Source organism: Acinonyx jubatus, chromosome A3 (assembly GCF_027475565.1).
Source record: "Acinonyx jubatus isolate Ajub_Pintada_27869175 chromosome A3, VMU_Ajub_asm_v1.0, whole genome shotgun sequence".
Taxonomy (NCBI): domain Eukaryota; kingdom Metazoa; phylum Chordata; class Mammalia; order Carnivora; family Felidae; genus Acinonyx; species Acinonyx jubatus.
The window spans coordinates 89,461,075-89,481,938 of record NC_069388.1 but is presented as its reverse complement, the minus strand read 5'-3'; the positions used below and the strand labels follow the sequence as shown (position 1 = coordinate 89,481,938).

General features: G+C 40.7%; 1 protein-coding gene across 1 annotated transcript in view; it reads right to left on the bottom strand.

Moving 5' to 3' along the window:
• POLE4 (DNA polymerase epsilon 4, accessory subunit) overlaps window positions 1-20,864 on the bottom strand; it is a 127,402-nt gene that overhangs the window by 24,523 nt on the left and 82,015 nt on the right. The gene's annotated exons all lie outside the window — the stretch shown is intronic.

The following is a 20,864-nucleotide window of genomic DNA, read 5'->3' as shown; positions in this document are numbered from 1 at the left end:
TCAGACCATGGTGAAGCTGTGAAAAGTCTCAGATGGCGCAACCACATCAAAGTTTTCCCACAGAGGGGAGCCTGGGTGGCTCAGTTGGTTGAGCATTGGATTCTTGGTTTCAGCTCAGGTCATGATCTCACGATTCGTGGGATCAAGCCCCATGTCAGGCTCTGTGCTGACAGTGCAGAGTCTGCTTGGGATTCTCTCTCTCCTTCACTCTCTGCCCTCCCCTGCTCATGTCTGCTCCCCCCAACCTCTCAAAATAAATAAACATTAAAAAAAAGTTGCTGATGGCATAAATGGCCAGGTCTGGCACCCCTGCCACACGTTGTCACTGGGAACTCTCCTGGGAGAGAGTGGGCTGCATCTGAGGCACTGCAGCTGGAGGCTACCAGATGATTCTCCCCAACCCCAGTTCTCTCTTGAAGGGACATGAGAGCTGGGACCCCCGTGACTGCCACCAGAGCTTTGGTCCAGCCCCCTGTCTTTAAAAACACATGTCAGGAAATAATTGGCAGAATTCGAAACCTTAATGGTAATGTCTGCGAACCCTGGCAACCTGCCTCCTACTTCCTGGGGCCACCTTGTACCACCTCACCTCTCAGGCACCTCCCTCAAAAGAGTGGGGAGAGCTGTCAGTGGACTTGCAATGACACAAAGGTTGTAAAGGTATTGAAAGAGCGACTTTTGAGGAGAATATGGACAGTTACCCAACTGTCCAACTGCATATGCATATGCAGTATCAGATGCAAATAATAAGAATGTTTCCATTTAAACCAAAGCACCTTAAACTGATATTCTTGTAGAAGCTTCCAGGGATACACAAACCACCTCAAGATTTCTACAAGTCATACATAACACATCGCCAGTGCGTGTTTGTGTGCATGTGTGTAATAAGAGGTGCAAAACCTGAATCTTGTCAAGAGGAATCAGTCGCCCTCCATTCTACAGAGAAGGAGAAAAATGATAGTGTTTATAGGACAGGGATGAGCAGCCTTGAGACCTTCAGAGCACAGTGACAGGTATAGGCTGCCCTGGAGAATCAGAGCAGCTCCTGGAAACTGGAAACCGCTTTGGAACAAAATCATAATTCACCCCAGATGCCCAGATGAGTTAAAGCTGTTAGAACATCATTAAAGATGTCCGTGGCAGTAAAACACCAAATTCATGATTAAGGGGTGTGCTGACACTTCTCCCTGGGAAGACGAGTATTTGTTAGGTGAGGAAGGACTAACCTGAGTTATGGGCAAACAGATCACACCAGCTATGGAGTACAGATTTTCCCGTGGAAAGGCAAAGACATTTCATCTAGTCCTGTGTGGGCACATGTGGCCCACATACACACTGCAGACGCTTAGCTTTTGGAGCCACAGCTGCCTATAGTGATACACCCCCAGGGGCTGCCAGAGTGCAAGTGTATGTGAGATGCAAGTGCCTCTGAGATCTCCTTAGCTCTGGAACCTTAGGGGGGATTTCAGTCAAGACCCCAGGCAGAGGTGGGCCAGGTGGGGACACTCCAGGCATGTTCCCCTCATTCATCTTCAAAGGTGAGGGGAGCATCTGGCTATAGAAACTGCTTTCCTGACCCCCCCCCCATAGTGTCCTGAGACACCCTCCTTTACATGTATGCAGTTCAGGAAAACAGGGAGGAAGGAGAATGAGGCCCTGGAAGGGCATATCTCACAAGCACTGCGTTCAACATAAAGCAGTAGTGACTTTTGATCCTGGCCTCCCTCTCAAGCAGCAAAGCTAGGAAGGAGAACACACTGCTGATTAGAAGCAAGTGCCTAACAGGTATCAGCACTGACATGAGCTTGATGGGCAGCTGCCCCTGCCCTGTCACTCTCCCATGGCATGTTAGCAGCATATGTCACACCAGCTCCAGAGATTTTCATGCAGATTCAGACCCAGATCCTCTGAACTGCATGCACCTGTGTCCTTTCCCTTTTTCTGCCTCTGTTTATTTCCAGTTTCCTTTTGTTCTCCATGCTTTACTCCAACATTGTTCCCATCCCTGGAAGCCCTCACCTGACACTCTCCCTGCTGAAATTTTGAGGTTTGTTTTTTTAATTTTTTTTAATGTTTATTTATTTTTGAGAGAGAGCACGAGCAGGGGAGGGGCAGAGAGAGAGGCAGACACAGAATCCGAAGCAGGTTCCAGGCTCCCAGCTGTCAGGACAGAGCCCGAAGTGGGGCTCAAATTCACAAACCACGATGAAATCTCTAGGTTTTAATGCCACTACTTGGGACGCCTTCCTGGTGTGCTCATCAATAAAGAGGATTTGGTGTGATAGTGAGAACGACCATCCCTAACAACTTCCCTTTCCCATCTCCCCACATCCCCCCTTGCCCAGTCCATGTACCCACCCACCCACACTTTCCCTTTATCCCCTAACCCCACCTCCCCCTCACCCACTTTCCTTAATTGAGATGCTCTCAGAACAGAACTCCTGAATTAGTCCCTATACTTAAAAGAAGCAGCTGACATAACAGATCCAGCCTCCAGGCTGGGAGGGAAGAACGGCAATCTCCAGAGGGCTGCCAGGTTCCTGTGCCATCAACTCTTAACCATGCCAGTGTAAGGATTTGGAGAACATCAGTGCATGAAGAGACCACCAAACAGAGTGGAGGAAGAAGGGCAAGGCAGTGCATGCTCACTGCCCACAAAGTTCTTTCTGGACTTGGTTTGTCCTCGCTGATCCATGCTCATTGTCCTCTTGTTCCTTAACCACCACCTGGAGGGGTACTTGTTTTGGCAGAAGGGTCCTAGGGGCAATAACTATTTCTTAAAGATGGCAGCCACCTGATTGGTCCAGATGGTCAAAAAGAGATGCTGTGAAGGATGATTATGATCATCGTTCTGTTTTGGCCTTAGAAATTTGCGGACAATACAAACACTTTCTCAAAAAGGGAAGAAGACATTTTCAGTTTATTTTATACCTATCAAGATTTGGCAGCTGATAATTCAACCTCATCCACTAAACATTTGCCTGGCACCCATGATATAGCAGGTGCCCTGCTGGGGGGATTTGGGAATATAAATTTCTGTAGCACTTGGTCTCTGCCCTCAAGTCCAGAGGAATAGACAGATGTTCACTATAGCCCAGTGGGAGGAATGTGAAAGCAGAGACGGTAGAAAGCACACTCGATGCCATACCTCACTAAATGTCACTAAAAGATCACAAAGTCCTAAGCCTAGGATATTCCTCCATGGCAAAGCAGACATAATCACTCACAGGAAATGTTTGCCCATTGCAATGACTCACTTTCAAACCTCCCCAAGTTTTTAAGGTCATGAAGTTCCACTCCCTTATCAGCCACATCCTCCTTTCTACTGTTAATTTCAAATCCTCCTAAATCAAACGCCAGTCCCTCAGCAATCCCAGTGGAATGTGACTACCACCACCTCTAGCCCCACCTCTAGCCCCACCTCTGGTCAGGTTCCTCATGGGTGCCATAGGACTGTCTCTGCTGCCCTCTAAAGGACCCTATTAAAAATGCACAGGTAGGGGCACATGGGTGGCTCAGTCGGTTAAGTGTCTGACTTCAGCTCAGGTCATGATCTTGCGGTACGTGAGTTCGAGCCCCGCATTGGGCTCTGTGCTGACAGCTCAGAGTCCGGAGCCTGTTTCGGATTCTGTGTCTCCCTCTCTTTCTGACCCTCCCCTGTTCATGCTCTATCTCTCTCTGTCTCAAAAATAAATAATTGTCAAAAAAAATTCACAGGTTAAGGATTCAAATGAATGAAGTACCCAACACTAAGGTTATATGCTTTTATGTATATTCCTGCCAGCTAGTAGGGAGCTCACTTTGAAGTAGCCTAGGAGTCAATACCATGAGCATGATTTTCCTGTGCCTGGGCATCATTTTGGTTATATGTTTGAAGAAAGCAAGACACACATTAGAATACAATGGGGCCTGATCACAATCTCGGACTTCAAGCTGTATTACAAAGCTGTAATCATCAATACAGTATGGTACTGGCATAAAACCAGACACTCAGATCAATGGAACAGCATAGAGAACCCAGAAATGGACCCACAAAGGTATGGCCAACTAATCTTTGACAAAGCAGGAAAGAATATCCAATGGAATAAAGACAGTCTCTTCAGCAAGTGGTGCTGGGAAAACTGGACAGCGACATGCAAAAAAATGAACCTGGACCACTTTCTTATACCATACACAAAAATAAACTCAAAATGGATGAAAGACCCAAATGTAAGACAGGAAGCCATCAAATCCCTTGAGGAGAAAGCAGGCAGAAACCTCTTTGACATTGGCTGCAGCAACTTCTTACTCAACACATCTCCAGACGCAAGGAAAACAAAAGCAAAAGTGAACTACTGGGACCTCATGAAAATAAAAATCTTCTGCACAGCAAAGGAAACAATCAGCAAAACTAAAAGGCAACCAATGGAATGGGAGAAGAATATGTTATTTGCAAACAACATATCAGATAAAGGGTTAGTATCCAAAATCTATACAGAACTTATCAAACTCAACACCCAAAAAACAAATAATCCAGTGAAGAAATGGGCAAAAGACATGAATAGACACTTCTCCAAAGAAGACATCCAGATGGCCGACCAATACATGAAAAAATGCTCAACATCACTCATCATCAGGGAAATACAAATCAAAACCACAATGAGATACCACCTCACACTTGTCAGAATGGCTAACATTAACGATTCAGGCAACAACAAATGTTGGCAAAAATGTGGAGAAAGAGGATCTCTTTTGCACTGTTGGTGGGAATGCAAGCAGGTGCAGCCACTCTGGAAAACAGTATGGAGGTTCCTCAGAAAATTAAAAGTAGAACTACCCTATGACCCAGCAATTGCACTACTAGGCATTTATCCACAGGATACAGGTGTGCTGTTTCAAAGGGGCACATGCACCCCAATGTTTATAGAACCACTATCAACAATAGACAAAGTATGGAAAGAGCCCAAATGTCCATTGATGGGTGAATGGATAAAGAAGATGTGGTATATATATATACAATGTAGTATTACTTGGCAATCAAAAAGAATGAAATCTTGCCATTTACAACTACATGGATGGAACTAGAGGGTATTACGCTAAGCGAGATTAGTCAGAGAAAGACAAATATCATGATTTCACTCATATGAAGAATGTAGCATACAAAACAGATGAACATAAGGGAAGGGAAGCAAATATAAAAACAGGGAGAGAGACAAGACATAAGAGACTTTTAAGTATGGAGAATAAACAAAGGATTACTGGAGGGGCTGTGGAAGGGGGGATGGGCTAAATGGGTAAGGGGCATTAAGGAATCTACTCTTCAAATTATTGTTGCACTATATGCTGACTTGGATATAAATTTTAAAAAATAAAATAAAATAAAATAAAATAAAATAAAATAAAGAATACATGGGGCCTGGAAATAGGGACTTATCATTATGGACATATAGTCACATGTGCTTCTGTTTCCACCAGGACAACTCTCAGTCTGACCATGCAAGCCAATGGTGGGGATCCACAATGGATTCCTTATGCCTTTTTCCTTACCACCCCACCTCTTATCTGACTATCCCACATTCCTAATCATGGTATATATTCTGCCAATTCCCAGATGCCTCATGATGGTCCTAGTGTTCCAGTGGGACATGTCATACTGGTAGGCTGAAAATCAATGTATGGCTATGCCCACCACCCAGAGATATGCAGACTGTAGGGCACAGTCTCCCAGCAGCCCACCTACAGATGCCATGCAAGGCCCTCTCTTTAAGAAACAATAAGGTTCTCTGCTTCTCATGTTGCTGATGATGCCAAGTTGTGGCTGGGCAGGCTCAGGTGCTTATCTAGGGCAATATCTATGAGACAAGAAGCATTTATTTTGCATCGGATACTTTACGTTATCAGGACCACTCTTGGCTTCAATCTACACTGGCCTTGGATTTGGAACTGGATGCCTTGGCTCAGAAGCATCAAGCCCCAGCAACTTCTTACCCCTACCAGATGACTGTCATGGATCTTTTTGTAGATTTCCAGCACAGAATTTGGTCTCCATGTCTCCTAAGGGACTGAGAATAAGTCCTCAAAAGGATGACCAGAGTAGGCAGAATGGGAAGACCCACACCCTACTCTGCAAGTTCTGGAAGACCTCTCTTACTGCAGTGGCTTCATGGTCCCATGGCCTGAAAAAGACATGATTCTGTCAGCTAATTTTTCAAAAAAAAGATGACATTGAGCTTTTACACCAGCATAAAATTACTCCCAGCTATCCTGAAGCCAGGATGAGTGACCAGCCCTTGCCTTTTTCTATATATCCCCCGAAAGCTTGGAACTCTTTGGCCCTGGGTGTTCATGTTACCTGTATTGCATCTGTTTACAACATGGTGCAGGCGAAGGGGAATGGAATACGATATCCCCAAGGTCTTTGTTTGATAAAGGAAAAGGACATGTGAGTGAAAGCAGAAATGTGCGCTCTAGAAAAGTTTGAAGGTTTGAAAAGCAGAACAGAAGAATTCCTTCCTCCCCTCTCCCAACTCAAACGTAATAATAAAGATGATAACAGTGATAACAAGATTTACGCTCCGGATCTCTTGTGTCAAGTATTTCATGTGCATTATCAGATTTCATCTTCACATGCCATGAAATCAATATTATCATTGGCTTGGGGAGGAGCCACAATGGTGGAACAGCATGGAAGTTTTTTGTGTGTCTCACGTCAATGAAATGCAGCCAGACCAACACTAAACCATCCTGCACACCTAGAAAACTGATCTGAGGATGAACACAACAATCTGAACAACCTGAACCACAGAATTCAGCAGGTACGCGGAATGGAGAGGTGAACTTGGGGAGCGAGAAGCCACAGGAAGGGAGGTGCTTTTGCGGGAGGGGAGAGGATGGAGACTGGGTGGGGGAGAATACGGGAAAAGCACCCCTCCCCAAAAGCAGTTGGAGAGAAAGTGGAAAATTGGACACAGCCGCAGGGACTAAACTAAAAAAGGGAGAAAGGAGAAAGGAGAGGGTTTAAATTCCATTAAGACTGTAAACAAGGGGAGTGCAAAGTCTGCAACTCCGCAGTTCCATACCTGGAGGTGCTCTGGTGGGAAGGTGAATACCCAGGCACAGAGTGGGGTCCGGGAGGTTCTTGGGCCACACAGAGAAAAGCGGTTCCACTGCTGGAAGGGCACTTGGTAGAGACTGTTGAAGCCACCTGGTCCCAGCAGACCCCAGAAGGTGGCCACATTCACTAGTGCTGGGGCAAGGTCATTAAGGGTGAATCCTGGTGCCAGATGTGTGTTGTGATTTTCCATAATCCCTGAAATGCTGCTACACTGTCTCGCGAAGTTTTTCTGGGGCAGGCTGGCACCTAGCTGCAGTCTCGGAGCACCGGCAACAGCAGGGTCCAGTGGGTGTTCCTGGGTGCAGGCGATATTCAGTCATTGCTCCGTGAGACCCTCCCGCAGAGGAGTGGAACAGGTCAAAGGCACAGTCCTTCAGAAGTAAGGGGCCGGGTAAAACATCCACATCTGAGACAAAACTCGAGAGAGAGGTACTGCCTGGGGCTTGATCACAGACAGTGAAAAAGTGGGGAGTGGACGAAAGCTGAAGACAGAGGATTGGTGCGTGATTGCTGATCAGGGACAACAGAGTTCTGATACTGGAGACTGGGTAGGGTGACGCCATTTTCACCGCTCCCGCACATGCACATACGAAACTACGACCACCACATCACTCCACCCCAGTAGGCCAGCAGCGCCATCTAGTGGAGAATGGAGCTGTTACACTGAGCCCCACCCAATTGGGCCAACCTCTCTCTTCAAGAACACAACTCTCACTGCCAGCTTAGTTTATGGACTATAAAGCACTACATAGACTGACTTCTAGGGGAAAACAAATCAATTTCAGTCCTACTTCAATCTGTTAGCAGGTCCATCTATTCAATTTTCTTTTTTTTCTCTTTTACACTTCTTTTTTTTTCTTGAATACAAAAAGAGAAAAAATTCATTTTTATTTACAATTTTTATTAAAAATATTTTTCTTTATTTTTTTACTATACTTTTTTACTTTTGTGTAATTTTTTTTCAAATTCTATTTTACTTTCATCATTTTATCTTAGTGTACTTCAGTGTATTCACTTTTTCAAATTTTTCAAATGATTTCCTTTTTTCTCTTTTTATTTTTTCTTTTTCATTTCTTTTCTTTTTCCTGAATAAAGAGAAAAGTTTCACTTTTACTTTCAATTTCTATTAAAAATATATTTCTTTCATTTTATTACTACATTTTTTCCTCTTATGTAAAATTTTTTCAAATTCTATTTTATTTCTATCATTTTATTTTAGTCTACTACACTATATTCACTTTTTCAAATTTTCAAACGATTTCCTTATTTTTCCCTCTTTTTTATCTTTTTCGTTTCTTTTCTTTTTCTCTTTTTCTTGAATATGAGAATGGAAAAAATTCATTTTTATTTTTAATTTTTTATTAAAAATATTTTCCTTAATTTTTTTCTACTATATTTTTTACTTTTGTGTTAATTTTTTCAAATTCTAACTCCCACCATTTCATTTTAGTCTACTTCAGTGTACTCATTTTTTCAAATTCTCAAATGATTTCCTTTCCCCTCTTTTTTCTCTAATCTATAAAACCACTTTCAACACCCAGGCCAAAACACACCTAGAATCTACCATCATTTATTGGATTTGTGTGTGTGTGTTTAATTTTTTAATTTTAATATTTTTTAATTTTTTTTAATTTTTTCTACATCATTAATTCCTTTTCTCCCTTCAAAATGATGAAAGGAAGGAATTCACCCTAAAAGAAAGAGCACGAAGAAACAACAGCCAGGGATTTAATCGACACAGATACAAGCAAGATGTCTGAACCAGAATTTAGAATCATGATAATAAGAATACTAGCTGGAGTCGAAGAGATTAGACTCCTTTTCTGCAGAGATAAAAGAAGTAAAAACTAGTCAGGATGAAATAAAAAATGGCATAATTGAGCTGCCATCATGAATAGATGCCACAGCAACAAGGATGGATGAGGCAGAACAGAGAATCAGTGATATAGTGGACAAACTTATGGAGAATAATGAATCAGAAAAAAAGAGGGAGATTAAGGCAAAAGAGCATGATTTGAGAATTAGAGAAATCAGGGACTCATTAAAAAGGAACAACATCAGAATCATAGGGGTCCCAGAAAAGGAAGAGAGAGAAATAGGGGTAGAAGGGTTATGTGAGTAAATCATAGCAGAAAATGTTCCTAACCTGGGGAAAGACACAGACATCAAAATCCAGGAAGCACAGAGGACCCCCATTAGTTTCAACAAAAATCGACCATCAACAAGGCATATCATACTCAAAGTCACAAAATACTCACGCAAGGAGAGAATCATGAAGTAGCAAGGGAAAAAAAGGCCTTAACCTACAAGGGAAGACAGATCAGGTTTGCAGCAGACCTAGCCACAGAAACTTGGTGGGCCAGAAAGGAGTAGCAGGATATATTCAATGTGCTGAATCAGAAAAATATGCAGCCAAGAATTCTTTATCTAGCAATACTGTCATTCAAAATAGAAGGAGAGATAAAGTTTCCCAGACAAACAAAAATTAAAGGAGTTTGTGACCACTAACCAGCCCTGCAAGAAAGTTTAAGGGAGACTTTCTGAGGGAAGAAAAGATGAAAAAACAAACAAACAAACAAGCAAACAAACAAAAAAACAGGTAAATAAAGACCCAAAGAAGCAAAGACTAGAAAGGACTATTATCTTTCAGAACTCACTCTAAACATCAATGGGTTCAATGCTCCAATCAAAAGACACAGGGTAACAGAATGGATAAGAAAACAAGATCCATCTATATGCTGTTTACAAGAGACCCACTTTAGACCTAAAGACACCTTCAGACTGAAAATAAGGGCTATAGAGAACCATCTATCATGCTAATGGTCAACAAAAGAAAGCCGGAGTAGCCATACTTATATCAGAAAATCTAGATGTTACAATAAAGACTGTATCAAGAGATGTAGAGGGGCATTATATCATAATCAAGGGGTCTATCCACCAAGAAGACCTAACAATTGTAAACATTTATGTGCCAAATGTGTAAGTACCCAAATATATAAATCAATTAATCACAAACATAAAGAAACTCATCAATAGTAATACCGTAATAGTAGGAGACCACAACACCCCACTCACAGCAATGCACAGATCATCTGATCAAAAAATCAACAAGGAAACAATGGCTTTGAATGACACACTGGACCAGATGGACTTAACAGATATATTCAGAAAATCTCATCCTAAAGCAGCAGAATCTACATTCTTCTCCAGTGCACATGGAACGTTCTCCAGAATACACCACATACTGGGACACAAATCAGCCTTCAACAAGTGCAAAAAGATCAAGACCATACTGTGCATATTTTGAGACTACGACGCTATGAAACTCAAACTCAACCACAAGACCAAAATTTAGAAAGGTAACAAATACTTGGAGACTGAAGAAAATCCTACTAAAGAATGAATGGGCTAACCAAGAAGTTAAAGAGGAAATTAAAAAATTCATGGAAGCCAATGAAAATGAGAGCACCACAACCCAAAACCTCTGGGATGCAGGAAAGGCAGTCATAAGAGGAAAGTATATAGCAATCCAGGCCTTCCTAAAGAAGGAAGGTCTCAGATACACAACCTAACCTTACACCTTAAAGAGTTGAAAAGGAACAGCAAATAAAACCCAACACCAGCAGAAGACAGGAAATAATAAAGATTACAGCAGAAATTAATGCTGTTGAAACAAACAAACAAAAAAACAAAAAAACAAACCAGAAGCTGGTTCTTTGAGAGAATTAACAAAATTGATAAACCACTAGCCAGTTTGACCAAAAAGAAAAAGGAAAGGACCCAAATAAATAAAATCAAGAATGAAAGAGAAGAGATCACAACCAACACAGCAGAAATACAAACAGTAATAAGAGAATATTATGAGCAATTATACGCCAATAAAATGGGCAATCTGGAAGAAATGGACAAATTCCTAGAAACATATATACACTACTAAAACTGAAAGAGGAATAAATAGAAAGTTTGAACAGACTCATAACCAGTAAGAAAATCAAATTAGTAATCAAAAATCTCCCCAAAAAAACAAGAGTTCAGGGCCAGATGGCTTTCCAGGGGAATTCTACCAAACATTTAAGGAAGAGTTAACACCTAAAATCTTGAAGCTGTTCCAAAAAAATAGAAATGGAAGGAAAACTTCCAAACTCTTTCTAGGAAGCCAGCATTACTTTAATTCCAAAACTAGAGAGAGACCCCACTAAAAAGAACTATAGACCAATTTCCCTGGTGAATGTGGATACAAAAATCCTCAACAAGATATGAGCCAACTGGATCCAACAATAGAGTAAAAAAATTATTCACCATGACCAAGTGGGATTTATACCTGGAATGCAGGGCTGGTTCAATATCTGCAAAACAATTCACGTGATTCACCACATCAATAAAAGAAAGAACAAGAACCATATGATCCTCTCAATAGGTGCAGAGAAAGCATTTGACAAAATACAGCATGCTTTCTTAAACAAAACCCTCAAGAAAGTAGGGATAGAAGGAGCATACATCGAGATCATAAAAGCCATATATGAACACTCCAATGCTAATATCATCCTCAATGGGGAAAAACTGAGAACATTCCCCCTAAGGTCAGGAACAAGACAGGGATGTCCACTGTCACCACTGTTATTCAACAGAGTATTGGAAGTCTTAGCCTCTGCAATCAGACAACACAAAGAAATAAAAGGCATCCAAATCTGCCAGGAGGAGGTCAAATTTTCACTCTTCACAGATGACATGATACTCTGTATGGAAAACCCAAAAGATTCCACCAAAAAACTGCTAGAATTGATTCATGAATTCAGCAAAGTTGCAGGATAAAATCAATGCACAGAAATCGGTTGCATTCCTATATACCAACAATGAAGCAACAGAAAGAGAAATCAAGGAATCGATCCCATTTACAATTGCACCAAAAACTATAAAATACCTAGGAATAAATCTAACCAAAGAGGTGAAAAATCTGTACACTGAAAACTATAGAAAGCTTATGAAAGAAATTGAAGAAGACTCAAAATATGAAAAAAGATTCCATGCTTCTGGATAGGAAGAACAAATATTGTTAACATGTCAATAGTACCCAAAGCAATCTACATATTCAATGCAATCCATATCAAAATAACATAAGCATTCTTCACAGAGCTAGAATAAATAATCCTGGAATTTGTATGGAACCAGAAAATACCCCAAATAGCCAAAGAAATCTTGAAAAAGAAAACCAAAGCAGGAAGCATCACAATCCCAGACTTCAAGCTATACTACAAAGCTGTAATCATCAAGACAGTATGGTACTGGTGCAAGAACAGACACTCAGATCATTGGAACAGAATAGAGAGCCCAGAAATGGACCCACAAACGTATGTCCAACTAATCTTTGACAAAGCAGGAAAGAATATCCAATAGAATAAAGACAGTCTCTTCAGCAAGTGGTGCTGGGAAAACTGGATAGCGACATGCAGAAAAATGAACCCGGACCACTTTCTTACACCATACACAAAAATAAACTCAAAATGGATGAAAGACCCAAATGTAAGACAGGAAGCCATCAAAACCCTCGAGGAGAAAGCAGGCAAAAACCTCTTTGACCTTGGCTGCAGCAACTTCTTACTCAACACATCTCCTGAGGCAAGGGAAACAAAAGCAAAAATGAACTACTGGGACCTCATCAAAATAAAAAGCTTCTGCACAGCAAAGGAAACAATCAGCAAAACTAAAAGTCAACTGACAGAATGGGAGAAGATATTTGCAAACAACATATCAGATAAAGGGTTAGAATCCAAAATCAATAAAGAATTTATCAAACTCAACACCCAAAAAACAAATAATCCAGTGAAGAAATGAGCAAAGACATTAATAGACACTTCTTCAAAGAAGACATCCAGATGGCCAACCGACACACGAAAAAATGCTCAACATTACTCACCATCAGGGAAATACAAATCAAAACCGCAATGAGATACCACCTTATACCTGTCAGAATGGCTAACATTAACAACTCAGGGAACAACAGATGTTGGCGAGGATGTGGAGAAAAAGGATCTATTTTGCATGGTTGGTGGGAATGCAAACTGGCACAACCACTCTGGGAAACAGTATGGAAGTTCTTCAAAAAACTAAAAATGGAACTACTCTATGACCCAGCAATTGCACTAATAGGCATTTATCCGCGGGATACAAGTGTGCTATTTCAAAAGGACACATGCACCCCCATGTTTATAGCAGCACTATCAACAGCAGCAACGTATGGAAAGATCCCAAATGTCCATTGATGGATGAATGGATAAAGAAGATGTGGTACATATATTCAATGGAGTATTACTTGGCAATCAAAAAGAATGAAATCTTGCCATTTGCAGCTATGTGGATGGAACTGGAGGGTATTAAGTGAAATTAGTCAGAGAAAGACAAAAATCATATGATTTCACTCATATGAGGACTTTAAGAGACAAAACAGATGAACATAAGGGAAGGGAAAGAAAATAATATAAAAACAGGGAGGGGAACAAAACATAAGAGACTCATAAATATGGAGAACAAACTGAGGGTTACTGGAGGGGTTGTGGGAGGGTGGATGGGCTAAACGGGTAAGGGGCACTAAGTAATCTACTCCTGAAATAATTGTTGCATTATATGCTAATTTGGATGTAAATTTTAAAAAATAAAAAATAAAATAAAATAAAATATTATCATTGGTCTTAATAGGAGAACAATGGGGCATAAAGAGTGACTTGTTTGAGATCCCATTGCCAGGACCGACTCTCAGAGCTGCCCAATTACAAAGCCCACAGTCTTGAGCAAGACCTCTGCTGTCTTTCATTCACTGTATTCCTAGGCCTCCCTCCTACTTTTAAAGGTGCCACAGCCCTGGCTGGAAGGAATACCCCAAACACACCGCCAAAGCGCTAATCAAGAGATGTTGTTTCTAGGAGCAGCAAACTTCCATAGTCTCATTAAATCATCAGGAAAACATTCCAAAGGGTAAATTGTCCTCATATTCTCTGTAGTCATTCTTACAATTATGTGTGGTATGTGGCCAGGTTCTAACTCTGATTTGAAGACTGCTTATCAAAGATTTCCACCTGTAATTAATCTTGGCACATTTAGCCTTGGGTGCACAGAATTTCCTAGTTATACATTTCTCTGGAGGATAAAGCCTTCTTTTAGAAAGATAAATGTCACTGGGAAGGACAATTATCTTATGTTTACAACTAACAACTTAAAAATCTATGTTCTATCAGGCCAGACTCTCTATCAGCTAGGTATTGGATGGAGGGGTGGGGATCACTGGACTGGCTGTGAAAATGGTGCACAAAGGGAGGGTGTCCTGGGGACAGCCTGAACCAGATCATTGTCCACAGGATTGCTGAGTCATGAAAGAAAGATGAATTCAATACCCAAGTAAAGGAAGTAGGAAGTTGGAAACTGGAGGGACCAAGTCAATTGTTTTAAACCCTAAGGGGCATAAAATGTCACTTAGGGAGTTTATCAAGAGCTAGATTCCTAGCTTCATTCCCAGAGATCCTGACTTAGTAGATCTGCATTTTAAAAACATGTCAGTTATTGTGATGCAGGTGGTCATGGAACCACTGGGCAAGACAAAACCTAAACAGAAAACAGACTGTAAAGTCAGTGAGAGAGGGTTTTGACAGGAAAGGATGAATTATAAGCAAGTGAATGGAGGGGGTCTTAACACACAGTCTTGCCTCAGTTAGTCAAAGTAGACTCTCAAAGAACTAGGATAAAGAAGGCAGTTGAGAGAAAGACTCCAGGGTCAGTGCCACAGAAGGGAGAGGGACAAAGGGTGGAGATGTAAGAGAGGGTTACGACTCAACCCACTTTTCACCTTTGCCCTGTCTGAGCCCCCATTCCCAGTGTTTCCTTCTAGCATTCTAAAACTATCCCTCCAATACAGAGTAGCTTACTATCCTCCACCTACCTCCCGCCTCTGTTCTGGTCTTCTTTCAGGCAAGTTTGCAAAATCAGAATTAAAGTACAGAATTTTTACTTCCCATATTTCTAGACATGTGCCATAGCTGCCAACTTCTGGGAGGCCCCAGTGTTGAACTGTATCCAGCTCAGGATGGAGCTGTTTTCCCTGAAATCTAAAACAATTCCCAGAGCATTTTATGGGAACGCAATTTATTTTTATACAGCCCCAACACTCATTCCAATTTTATGATTTTTTTCAATTATTTACAACTTTCCCCTTATGTTCAACCCAGATTCATATCCAAGCAAAGGAAGGAGTCTACAGGTCAGAGCAACATTTTTTATGTGCACAGTGAGCGAGTGTGGGTGGGGGGGAGTTGATATGTAACTAAGACAAAAGCAGCAGAAGTTGGATATATTTTCTTTTTACAACAAGTAAAGAGACTATAAACCATAACTATCTCCAATTTTATCCCTTTTCAGATAATAGACAATGTGATGTGCCCCTAGACATTGTGAATGCAGAGGGAGCACCTGGTGTGTGATTGAGAGCGGGAATATAGGATCTCTGGATGCCCTTTCTTGGCTACATAATCAGGGCAGGGCTAATAGCAAGCTTCCCCGAAACTCACCCTTTCAACAAACATTTACTGAATTCCTAGAAATGTTCCCTCTCAGATGATAAGTAATCTCTAAAGAAGCCACATTGGTGCTTTGGTATTCGAGAAATAATCTCTGATGGTCCTTGTGAAAAGCAATATGAAGCTTCCTTCAGGTCTGGCCATGCCTAGTTCCTCATCCTTTCATTCTTGGAACTCCCACAATACACCAGGCCCTGTACTGGGCATCAGGAAGACAATGAGAGTGAAAAAAGGCATGGATCCTACTGGCAAGCAGCTTTCAGGCTAATGGAAAGACATGCTGATCAAATAATCCCATGAAGAAGGGCATAATTAAAAACTGAGATAAGAGCTATTAGAGAAAGAAAGGTTCTGTTACAAAGGAACTGGACCCAGCATCTAAGAGCAGGGGAGTGTTCTCTGAGAAAGTGAGGCCATGGGGAGTAAGAGTAACCCAGACAAAGAGGAGAGAAAGAGTATTCGTCAAGCACATGAATGGCTTGGAGAAAGGTCTGTGATGGGAGGGATTACAGCATATTTGAGGGACTGAAAGCACAAGACCAATGAGCCTGGCTGGAAGAAGGAGGAGACATAGTGGGAGGCAAGGCTGGAAGAGAAGGAGGCAGAGGACTTTGGGCACCCTTATGGGCCTTGATAAGCATTATGGCCTTCAGTCTTAGAGCAAAGCAAGTCAGCAAAAGATTTGAGGTGACAGGATCAATCTGCTTTTGGAAGACCACTCTAGCCACGGGAAGACCAATTAGGAGGCCATTTCTATAGTTCAAATAAGAGGAGATGGACACAAGGGGATGGATTTGAGAAATCCCCTGTAGTCTGTATGAGAAATATTTATTTGTTGATGGACTTCACTGGTTACGGAGGTCTCGAGGGTGGTCTTGAGGTCTCGAGGGTGAATTTGGTGATTCTTACTCATGTGATTAGTTGAATGTTAGTGCCATTTACTGAAACAGGGAACACTGGGATATCAACTTGGGGAGAGAGGACAGGCAGAAATATTATGAGTCTGATCTTAAACATGTTGATTATGAGGTAACTTAGAGCAAAGGAGATAACCAGCAAACTGTTGGACATGCAGATTTGGAGCTCAGGAGAAGACTGGGCTGAGGACATTGATTTCCAGGTCAATTATAGATGACAGTTGATGCCATGAACATGTATAGCTTGCCAAGTATGGTAGTATCAGGTAATCAACTGCAACATTTAATAGCTGGGGAGAAGAGGAATCACATTGTGCTGAGAAAGAGAAAACAACAACAGGGCAATGTGGTGTCTAGGAAGCCAACAATGAAAGAGAATGTTTCAAGGAAAGTATTCTGTGATGTTGAATGCTGCTAACAAATTGAGGAAGAGGGGACATGGAAAATGCCCAGAGGGTTTACTTGAAAAGATCAGTGGTGGCCATAGCAAGAATTGTTTGAGTGGGGTCCTGAGATGAACAGATCACAGTGAGCTGAGGAAGAAATGTTTGATGAAGAAATAAAGACCCAGACCTAAAGGCTAGTTTAGAAGGAAAGGGAGAGATGGTGGTAACTAGAGGGAATGTGGGACCACGGAAGGTATTTTTGATTTGTATTTGTTGTTTAATAGAAGAGATTGGACATAATTCAATGCCGACAAGAATGATCCTTTTGAGGAGCACTTGAATGCATAGGAGAGAGAAGAGAAAATAGGTAGCAAACAATGTCTGGGAAAGCAGGAGGGTGGTGGCATGCAGAGAGCACAGGTGGAAGATGGGAGACAAAAGGTGAGGGTAGGTTAGGAGATCTGAAAGCAGGATATCAAAAAAATTCCTCTAGCTGATTGCTTCAATTTTCTCTAAGAAACAGAAAGCAGGGTCATCACTGGTAATGGGGCAGGAAGTTGGGGAACAGGGCTACAAACTAATGGTTGGCGGAGCATATAGAAGATTTCAAATAGTCATTGCAGACTATCCAGAAACTCTGTTTCAGTTGTTCTGGAGGGGTGCCTCCAAAACTACAGCTGATTCTGAAACATGTGTTTCCAGGACCAGGCTTTGGGAAACACCAGCCTGGGGACATGTACCCTTTTAAGTCCCCATGTGAAACTCGCCATCAAGAATGGAAGAAAGAAGTCTTTCCAAGAAGATTGTACTGGTGTACATGACAACCTGTATAATTCTATGTCCTCAGATGGCTCCACTCTACCAGGAGGGCTATTTGACCAAGGTAGCTCTGAAGCTATTCTTGACCTTTTGTGAAATTTAATAGATCTTAATTCAGTTCTGAGGCAACTCAACTTGAACTTGAACTTAGTCATTTATTCTGACTTTAGGCCCTAGTTCTAATAACCAGGGTTGTATTTAGTCTCTAAACCATGCCCCACTCTACTTAACCCTTCTGTTGCCAGAATTACTGTAAGTTACAATGTTAGTCATTATCTAGTTTATGAGAATTCCAAGGTATGACCCTTGTCAAAAGGTAACAATATATGAGTATGCACACAATCTAAAATCTGAATATAATACCTAACTATAAATTTCAAGCAAGATAGATCAGAACCAGCTTTACCCAGTTTAATTTGGAAGAAGAATAATGGTACAAGTTTTGAAAAAGCATTATAACTATGCAAAGATCATCTTGCCACATAAATCATTTCTGTCCATGATTATGAAGCCTAAGGACAGATAAGTGAGCTCTAGAAAGGATTTTACCTGGTTTCCAGTCATTCTCTTAATGAACTGTTCTTCATTCTTTGCTTGGCCAACACCCCTGATCCTTCAAATCTCTGATTAAATGCCACTTCTTTGGAAATGTTTCTCCAACCTCTGACATTAATAGATCTCCCCCTCAAACAGACCCCATCATTATTTTCTCTCATACCATCCTGTTATTCTTCTTCATGGCACAATCCCCATTTGCAAGTATAAATTATTTGTATTATATTTTTAACTTTGTATCACTGTTAGACTGTAGGTCCTATGAGGAGCTCAAGTTCATTTTATCATACAACGTATACCCAGTACAGTATCGGCACAACGGGCTGATTTTAGATTACATAGGTTAACTCAATAAAGATCTACTGAATAAATAAATAAATATACATTAGGGAGTCAACCTTGCCCTGTCCTTGCTGGTTTCCAGAGCAACATGCAGTGAGTGATAGTCCAGCTGACTGTGAGACATCCAGGTAAGAGAATCTAAGGCAGTTGCTCTCAAACCTTTGTGACTCTCACTTAGTCAGAGAAAGCTACTCCAATAGACAAAGAACCATGAGGATAACACAAGCACATTTCGAGGGAATCATACAGGCATTAACTTTAGCAATACTTTGATGCAAATGTAAATCATAACACATTGTAGGGTTAACCAAACAACCCTCAGAAAAGAAATTAATACTTTAAGAATCAAGAAGAGTTGCATTCAGTTGCCATCCCATAAACTTGGGATACTGTTAATGATAAACAGATAACAAGCCATCCCATTCTCTGGTCTTTGCAGCATTGTCAGGCACTGTGGAGTAATCAGACTTATTGGCAGAATGCTGAATTAGAATCCTCGGGAAATTCTAGCACAGTATTAATGTGAATTTCTTGAGTACCAAATTTTAGTAACCCTCAATAATACACCTAGTAGTTATTAGTAAACAACTTACTAAAAGTCTATGGAATTGCCTGCCATTTGCCTATAAGAACTTGGGTTTTTTGGATTCATTCCCTGATCATCTAAAGGATCCTCATGGCTTACTAGATGACTAAGAATCATATCTGAGGACTACTGGTCTAGGAGGTGTGCAATCCAACCATTTCTCCAGTTCTCCTCTATTCTGTCCTTTGATCCAGTGAGGACACCAGACAGCCCCACACTTGGACCACATTAGCTGTGGCTCCTGTTGGCCACCTTCATTGAGTTGTGTTAATGTCATGCTCTTGGCTAGAGTTGTTCCAATAAACAATTAAATGAAATACACTTCTGCATTTGCTATAAAAGTCACTGTGAATATTATCAATGTTTTTACTATGTAATTTATATATAATTTTTATATAACCATGATTAGGATAACAGTTAATGTTTGAGTTCACTATGTGCCACTCACAATTCTAAGGGCTTAGCATGTTTTGCTTCATTTAGTCTTTGCATATCCCTGAGGAGGAAGGTAGTATCATTAATCCATCTATCCCCAATGTCACATAATATTCCTTAATCTCTGCTTATGAATTTCTTTTGGAATTTACTGCCAGAAAAATTTTATCTCTATTGGGAAACTAGTATACCTCCTACTTCCTGATAATAAGTAGGGTAATATTTACTGCTTGCCTTTTATCCCTGGATTCCAGAAATGTGCAGTAGAATTTGGGTCTTCTACATAGGATGATATCATCTTATCATAAGTATATTATTTCCACTTATTTGTCTGTGTACTGACTTTCTATTTCCATTTTATTTGCTTTGTTGTATACTAATTGCCTCAGAACTTTTTGGAAACAAGAAAAGTATAAATCAACTTAGTTAAACAAACAAAAATACATACTTTGAGTTTAACCTGAGAGCATTATGTCTAAGGAATCGGTGAATGCAGATTGAGAACACAACTCCACCACTTGGGCTAAATTTGGAACAATTCTGGAAACCAAATATCTTCTCCCAAACCTCCTGGGATATAGTGGCTATTCATATATTTTGAGAAAAATGGAGTTATTGGATACCATCCAGGGAAAGCCCTGAATGAAAAACCTTTTGGCCAGAACATCAAGGCCTTTAGAGAGAATGGGAATGCCTGGCTATTACAGAAACCATGTCAGAAGGAGGTATCTTTGTGAATAAGCATCTGTATGTGCCTCTTACTGCAATATGAATACATTATTAAAGGAAAATATTTTATTTAAAGAATAACTTGACCTTAAACACATATGTATTGTGAGGGGTCAGGGTAACTCTCACACTCTATTTTCTCCGGCAAATAAGTATAGCTGTCCATAAGAGCCAAAATATGAGAAAAACCTTAAAAAAAAATAATGCATTCAGAATAAACAAGGCATACCACAACTCTCTTTTTATCTAAGAAGCATTTGGTATTGCAGTTTGCCTCAAGCAATGGGTCTAGAAATGCCAAGTGTTAATTTTAGCAGCTATAATGACCATAGAAATATGTTCTTGTCCCCCTTAAGATTCTTATAATTCCCTAGGAGAGATGGCTTAAAGTTTAATAATAAATTAGTTATTATCCAGATTTCATCAGAAAAATAAATAAAT